This window comes from Engraulis encrasicolus, chromosome 11 (assembly GCF_034702125.1).
Source record: "Engraulis encrasicolus isolate BLACKSEA-1 chromosome 11, IST_EnEncr_1.0, whole genome shotgun sequence".
NCBI classification, from domain to species: domain Eukaryota; kingdom Metazoa; phylum Chordata; class Actinopteri; order Clupeiformes; family Engraulidae; genus Engraulis; species Engraulis encrasicolus.
Genome location: NC_085867.1, coordinates 1,484,032 through 1,491,531, shown reverse-complemented (window position 1 = coordinate 1,491,531; position 7,500 = coordinate 1,484,032). Strand labels below are relative to the sequence as shown.

Genomic DNA, 7,500 nt, shown 5'->3' with positions numbered 1-7,500 from the left:
TAATGTAACACTAAAAATAAGAATAAAAAGATCCAATTTAAAGAAAGGTTGTTTTGCGGCATGAAAAAATAAAGAGCAAATAAAGAGAATAACTGAAAATGTATGTAATTGTGCTATATCGTGATGTATATCGTTATCGTGATATAAAGTAATCCATATCGTAATATTGTTTTTTTTCCATATTGCCCAGCCCTACATGCCAGTAGGACTGGTGTGTTTAGTCAGATTCTAATTGGCAAAATTGTGTGGTCCTTCTTCATAATAAAGACACAGTAGTAACAGTTTCACCATTTTGCCCTGTGAGCACGCATTATAAATATTTATGTCCTGTTAAACCGACTCAGTTTGCATAGTCACAATGCTAGTTAGTTAGTGTGATGTCTGCTCTAATGCAGTGAAGCCCATGCCAATATATGAAGAGTTCAGATGCAAAACCCCCTATGTGCCTTTTCTGAAAATAATCTTAATTCATTTTTATTTAATACAAAGCTATCAAAATTGCATATTTTTTTATTTTATTTATGTAATATAACTATTAATATGTATTATCAAGTACATGAATGTAAACCAAACCAACAACGGGTTCTCTAAAAATATAGAGGTGCAGGTCTTCAGAAATGGAGTTAGGGGGTTTTGCATCTGAACTCTTCATATATAGGTATGCTACAGCAGTGGCATCTTATATGATTTGACACTCCCGATTTAGCTGGGGTGATTAACCCCTTAGCGCAGAGCCTATGTTATAACCTTACTGTCACCAAAATTGTAATGGCTATGTCTTAATCTGTTACTTAAGGCTCTTGGTACTGTCATAGCAATGTTGCTATGATGTAGTTGAGTATTTTCAACAAATAGTGAATGGGCCTGCCGATGACCCCATCTGCATAGAGGCTACGCTGCACAAAATACCTTCTTGTAGGTTCGAAGAAGCTTCCACCAGTTATTGTACACAGTACAAGTGTTTGCATTTCAGGCTGCAATGGCTTTTACCATTTCCCACTCATATAACAATCACACAGGTATCCACACGCACCATATCCATTTACAAACACACGGTTCACAGAGACGCAATTACAGATTGCCTTGCATATAATTATGTCGTAAAAGTCAAACCCTTTCAAAACAAGTTCTCAACATTTTGAAACCCTCCGACCTCATCGTGACACTGTGTGTGCATGTCAATTGTGGGTGCTAAGAGTTTATGGAGAAACATGCTGTGCATTTTGTACACATTGTGGCATTGCGAAACCACAATCAAGCTGACGAACTCAATGAATTCCGGTATGAATTCTTTAAAGTGCATTTTAAATATATAATTGAAGGGGAAACATTTTTAAGATAATGAAATAGGATGTTTACAAAAAAAAACAGAAAAAACATTGAATCAGTCACTGAACACTTCAATGGAAAATTCAATTCACATTTTACACAAAGCAATATACATACATTAAAGGAGTAGCATTCATGTAACAAAAATAATTAAAGTAGCTAGATATTACATTACATTACATTGCATTTGGCAAACGCTTTATAACCAAAGCGACTTTCAAAAGAGGACATAATCAAGCCAACATCACAATCAAATGCAAAGTGCACAGGAAATATACAGAACAAGTGCAGTTGCAAAGAGGTTTCAAAAAAAAAAAAAGCTAAATAAATAAAGAGTATACACACAACACAGACACAGACACAGACACAGACACACACGCACACGCACACACACACACACACACACACACACACACACACACACACACACACACACACACACACACACACACACACACACACACACACACACACACACACACACACTAGATATTTCGGTATATCTATATATTTCTATCAGTGAATGGACTAATGTCTGTAGTGGTGCAGCGCTGTACTATTGTATTAAAGCTGCAGTGAGCTACTCGTGTGCAAAGCATGCTCATATGAACATGAATGTATACTGCATGTTGAGGAATTTAGAGAATAATGTAGCCAGGAGGCATGCACATCTCCTCCTGGAATAAGCGGCCAACGCCTGCTAGGCTACGTATACCTTTCTGCATGCCTAGCATGTGTCTACCAGTGTATCATGTACCAGCGTGGTTTATTGTCCTTAGAGAATGTCTTCCAATTTGCCATTTTTATTTAAATTCACCCTGTTTACGAGCTCGAACACCCATACTATCACGCCAGATCTCATTATCACGCATTGTGTGTGTGCTTCTCCTGTGTGTTGTGTTGTGTTCCCCCTTGCATTTAGTTGGGGCTGCCTGGCATTATTGGCTACATGGCCGTCCACACACAGACACAGTAGTGCGTGCGATTGAGTGAGTAGATCACAGTCTTGTAGAGCCTATACCCGAGCCGAGGCACATTATGATAATATGAAAGGAAGCCATTTGCCGTGGTTCACAGCCAGCCCTTTATAACGGTGTCATCCTTAACGTGGCACATTAAAGCGCCGCTTCCCCGCTTCTCCGCGCTTCTTCTCCGCCTCTCCGCGAGCACTTCTGCTGTTTATTAGAGAGAGCGCAAGCCTGACTGAGTTTCAAAGGCCCTTAATCGGAGCATGTGGATGACTGAAATAAATCGGCCAAGTTGCCATGAATGGCAGCGCAGCACAGAGCGGAGAGTCTAATAACGGTGCGTCGCCGTTCACTTTTTTTTTTTTTTTTTAATTCATGTGACATTTCCGTCTTGGACAGGCGCCTCCTGAATGAGTCTCACTATAATTGAGAAAAAGTGTGATGGTTGTCTTTTGAAATATGGCCGTGCGCGATTTGACCACGGGAGATTGCATCGTATAGGCTGTGTGATTTGCATTTCTGAAGCCTAATGTAGCATGCGGAGCTGGTGTGAAAGGTCACATTTTAAATGCTTTCATTTAGATTTCACTCTTAACAGGAAATTATGGTAAAGTGTTTCCACATCGTACAAGCCATTTGGAAATCCCCACAAAACTGAAGGGAAAAAATGACTAAAGCTTTGAATATTTTTGTAATAACTAACTGTCTTCCCACCTCAAAATACCTGCTGATTTCCTCTTTTGTCTTACGGAGACACACACCCACACACAGCTGGTTTCTTATTGGCACATCCTCTCCCCCAGCAGTGTTGCTATTGGTGGGTTTTAGGCACTATAACAATAGGCCTGTCGCCATTACTACCTGCTCACTCGATCACAATGATTTGAGGTGACCGCAGCTATTTTGCATAATCGTTAAAATCGCACCCATTCATCTGTAGAATAACAGCCAGAGGACACTAACAGAAATAGCAGCATTTTTTAAACCCTTCCAGTTATAACCTTTATTGGTGCAATGCGTTATTTCAATTTTTGTTACATAAAAATGTAATAGCTGAAATGTATATTTATTGTATTCTAATTGAGTCTCCCTAGTGACATTGTGATTTTCTGTTTCAGGTAATTTTCATGTTTTTTTTTTCCATGAAAGTAGTTTATTGTATCCAATTTGCCTAACCAAACAAATGTTCCGACTCTGTTTTATGCTTGTGATGAATCATAAACTAATTCATGAATATGCCGACAGACTCAATCATGCAAAAAGAGATTTTCTTAAAACACACACACACACACACACACATGCAAACACACACACGCAAACACACACACACACACACACACACACACACACACACACACACACGCGCGCGCGCGCGCACACACGCACGCACACACAGACGCACACACACACTACACATTTGCAGTGTATTGCCAAACAGGCTTTCATGACAGAGCTGAGCACAGGAGGGGGTATGAGGGAAGGACAGGAGAGATAGAGGAGGCTGCTGCATGTACAGTACTGCATGTGCCAGTACAGAGGCTCCTGCGATGCATGCCACAATACAGTAGAAAATAAAGCCTGTCTTTTAGCACAGAGCCGTCTAATCGCTGGGTCTTTGTGCGGAGATGGCACCCAAAACCGTCTCATGTGGTGAACCTGAACAGGGGAGAGCAGGGTTGCCAGATGAGGCCGATGATTTCCAGCCCAAAAAAATGCTCAAAACGCGCCTAGAGGCACAAAATCCCGCCCAATTCTATTGATTTCTATGGCAAAAATTGGGCGGGTTTTTCTGCTAAATGCCATTATTTCCCGCACACGGCCATCCTAAGCAGTCCAACTGGGCGGGAAACAGCCCAATCTGGCAACAGTGGGGAGAGCTGCGGGCTTTTGGCCTGCTCTACTCTATGTGTCTCCTGTTACTAAATAGCTCATCACACAATGTCATACCGTAGAACAGGGGTTCCCAACCTTTTTCAACTTTAGGCCCGCTTGAAATTTTCACAAATATTCGGGGCCCACCTTTGACCCAATAAACAATGAAACTCAAATACATCAACAGCAATACGCAAAAATGTGAGTTTGAGTATTAGAAAATGATTTCAAGGCCCACATGGAATAACTTCAGGGCCCACCATTGGGCCCCAGCCCACAGTTTGAGAATCACTGCCGTAGAAAGGCTACCTCCATGGCTGGGCGTTAGCCAGTGACAGATATTTACTCAAGCGTTCTAAAACTTCTAAGACTTTGTGATGATATCATGATTTAGTTTGTTTCCCTTACAGAACTAAAGAAAATAAATAAAAAAATTTTTTCCTGTACTTTAGGTCCAAAGAAAACATTTATAGGAAGAGGAAATAAAGAAAGATTAAGATATGATGATTTTTTTCTTTTCTTCTAAATATTAAGCATCGCTTTGAAGACTTTTCTCAAAGTTCCGTCACATTAGCCGTGGCCTTTGAAGAGTTTCCCTAAATAAACTGCTACACTAATATCTGGCAAATTACACTGTGTACAGTTGGAGAGGCTACAAAACAAGAGAACAAGAAAAGTCTGAATTAAATGCAGTTTTAGTGCCGCAGTTTCTGAGCCAGGAACACAATTGTCTGACTTTTTATGGCTTGGAAGAAGTCCTGTTGTGTGTGACAAAATCTTTAGCCCTAGGAAGTAGCATTGATAAGTTTTACTGACTCCATCCAACTCTAGATTGGTGTCACCCACGGGTCTCTGCAGATTATTTTGACAAGCTTTCAAAGTTTTTGAAAAAAAGAAAAACTTGGAACTCTTCCCAGTCATTAAAATACATTCTATCTGTGTTATTTTATTTAAAAACTCTGTCATTGTCCTTAATTAATCAGATTAACTTTTCTTTAAAAAAAAAAAATCTTTACAGCTTGCGGGGTGTCAAAGAGTCTGAGGTGTTAATAGAAGCCTAGGGACGTACTGTAAGCAGGCTACTGATAACTGGTGTGAAATGCTCTGATGACACTCATAACATGAAAAATGAGTAGGCTATATTTAATTTTTCTGTCAGGGAAAAAAAAATGGCACTACATGGACGGCTCCAGAACATTTACACAGAGACGTCCATGATAACTCTCAGTGGCAATTACCATGTACCACATACTATACTGCACTGAACTGACTGAAGAAATGTTGGCATTCATATGAACAACATTCAGCTATTTAGAGCAATGCGTCACCCTGCAGTTTATCTGTCATTTATGTAGCCTATGTAGCAGCACAGAGGGAAAAGCACTCCCTGTATCTCCTTGGAGGCTCTCAGACAAGCCCTGGCTGTCCCCTAAGGGGGCTGTGCTGTGTTTCTATTCTGGAGTCACAGCTAGTGTCCCGTATCCTGAGACACACCGAATATGCACAACTTTCTTTTTTTGTTTGCTCTGGGAAAGTTGCTTTGTTTTTGTTTTTTTGCATGTGTTAAATCTGAATCTTCTGCATTGGTGACAGTATGTATGTACTGTGCGTTATGTACTCTCAATAGTGCTGTATTTGTAAACCTGCTTATCTTGTATCTTTTCTTTGCTTGTGTGTGTCTGGAAAACGAAACAAAGAAAAAATGGGCGAAGAGACTTTTGTTGTTGTTGTTTTTTGCGCATCATGGCCTTCAGGGTAACTGTGAGAAGCATTTGTCTCTCTCTGCTTCAGTGCTGCTTAACTAGGAAATCCATTCATAATGCTCAGCTAGAGAAATGTGCTGCTTCGGATGAGTGAGATTCTTCACCCTCCCTCCCTAGATGAGTCAGATTTCAGAAGGAACCACCTCTGACATATCCTGAAATTATACCCACAGCACTGTATATTTCATTCATTATCGCTTGAGATAACTCACTAAGCTAGTGATGGACAAGTGGATTCTTGCATTTGCTGGCAAGGCAAGGCAATTTTATTTTCAAAGTGTTTTTCATACAACATGTGCACCTCAATGGGCCTTATTAAAAAAACAGAGATGAAAGACAGTAATAAAATACACAGATAAAAAGCACACAATCGGGCCAAGAAAAAGAAGGCATAAAAAGGAAAATACAAGCAGCAATGCTGAGCATTCTATCTATTCTATTCAATGACAAGTACACTTGTCACTGCGTACCATTTCCCTGTTTGCAGGGGGTTAAATTGGGATGTGCTCTGTGAGGGCGCTTTGCTCTGGGCTCAGGGAAAACCATCTTTTTTGAGTGTTGGAAAGCAGGCAGAAGTGTTTTTCTGAGTGTTGACGCAGGGACGATGATGGCTTTGCCTAGGGATGGGACAGAGGCCCCCCACCACTCAATGCATATAATGAAATGGGGAACCCATTCTGACCCCTTTCCAGTGGTGGCTTGTTGTCGTACAAACAAGGGAGGCTGGTTACCATTAGGCAGAAATGAGTGCCACTTCCTGTCCATCTTGCCTGGGTCCTTCAACCCAGGGGTGTTGTTCAGGGGGGTAACGTGTGACTGAGTCACCAGGGCCCCACACAGGAGGGGGAGGGGGGGGTTGCATTGGAGCTGATTGTACCTACGGCCCAACATTTGCTGCTACGCCCCTGCTTCAACTCCTCAATGTACGTTGACTCTAAACAAAGGCTTAGGTCAGAGGGCTTTGGCGTTCTGTTTTGTAGTGCGAAGGTGCTCTTTGGTTAGACGTAACTTAGAGATGTATGATGAAATCCAAGGCACTCTTCGTCTTCATTAAAAAGCTTTTAATTAAATGTAGCTAGTTCATATTTGAACATTAAAATTTGCCAACATGTTTCGGCCAAACATTGGCTTTCATCAGGGCTTTAAAAATGTACGTTGACTCTTATTGCTTGTTTTGGTTTTGAACTGGTCTATACCGAATGCACAATCTGACTGTGTCTGTGCCACCCGGATGGCTGGCCCACCCCAATGCCCAATGAACAGCTGTCGTCAATCATAAACTACACACCCCCTACAGAATTTACAGTATCTTATCTCACTTGTGATTAGACCTGGTGATAACCAGGCAATCATACTACAAGTGTAAGTACATCTGTAAGAGGACTTCTATTTCATGCAACTCTGCCCGGGACAGCTGCCCTGTGTTCATGCATCATGGCGTGTAGAATGTGTGTGCTTGTGTGAGGCTCTGGCCTAATTTAACCCCTTCCCTGGACTGGACACACACACACACACACACACACACACACACACACACACACACACACACACACACACACACACACACA

General features: G+C 41.3%; 1 protein-coding gene across 1 annotated transcript in view; it reads left to right on the top strand.

The window, feature by feature from the left end:
• Nucleotides 1–7,500, top strand: part of LOC134457820 (ephrin type-A receptor 5) — a 172,103-nt gene that overhangs the window by 30,315 nt on the left and 134,288 nt on the right. The window lies entirely within an intron of this gene.